The sequence below is a fragment of the Myotis brandtii genome, unplaced genomic scaffold, assembly GCF_000412655.1.
Source record: "Myotis brandtii unplaced genomic scaffold, ASM41265v1 scaffold250, whole genome shotgun sequence".
Classification (NCBI taxonomy): domain Eukaryota; kingdom Metazoa; phylum Chordata; class Mammalia; order Chiroptera; family Vespertilionidae; genus Myotis; species Myotis brandtii.
This window is the reverse complement of record NW_005359478.1, coordinates 2,839,336-2,839,849: the sequence shown is the minus strand read 5'-3', so window position 1 is coordinate 2,839,849 and position 514 is coordinate 2,839,336. Positions and strand designations below refer to the sequence as shown.

General features: G+C 66.0%; 1 protein-coding gene across 2 annotated transcripts in view; it reads left to right on the top strand.

Annotated features, from left to right (window-relative positions):
- Positions 1-514, top strand: part of MEF2D (myocyte enhancer factor 2D) — a 33,825-nt gene continuing 33,311 nt past the window's right edge. For both annotated transcript variants that reach the window (XM_005867590.2, XM_005867589.2), the window contains exon 1: positions 1-153. The gene's annotated coding sequence lies outside the window, so the exon portion shown is untranslated. The remainder of the gene's footprint in view (positions 154-514) is intronic.

The following is a 514-nucleotide window of genomic DNA, read 5'->3' as shown; positions in this document are numbered from 1 at the left end:
CCCTCGGCGCCGCCCAGAGCCCGCGTGGACGCCAGCCTCATTTATTATTCCCCCGCCCGGAGCTGCGGCTTCCCGGTGTTAAAGATACCCCGGACTAGAAGCGAGAGCTACCCCTTCTCAGCCGTGACACCCCCCTTTTCCCCAGCGGGACCGGTGAGTAGAGAAAAATAATGTGCCTGTCGCTTTAAGAGGCCCCCTCCCCCCACTCCGTCTTGGGGTTGAGGTGGAGGGTGGTCCTGACTGTCCCCCTGAAGGGGTGGGATAGGGTGGCCGCCTGGGCCGGGAGAAACTCGCGGAGCGGGCTCTGTTTTCGTGTGGCGTTGGTGGGAGATGACATGGGGGACTGTTTGTGTTCGGGAGTCGGCTGTAGGGGACAAGTGGGGCGGTCTGTGGGGTCGGGGTGGGGACGGGCGGCTTGGAGGCGCGCCGGTCGGTCGGTGTCCGGGGGTTCCGGGGGTCTCCGAGTGGTCTGGGAAGGGAGGCCATCCTCAGAGGGGCCCTCAGCTGACAGCCG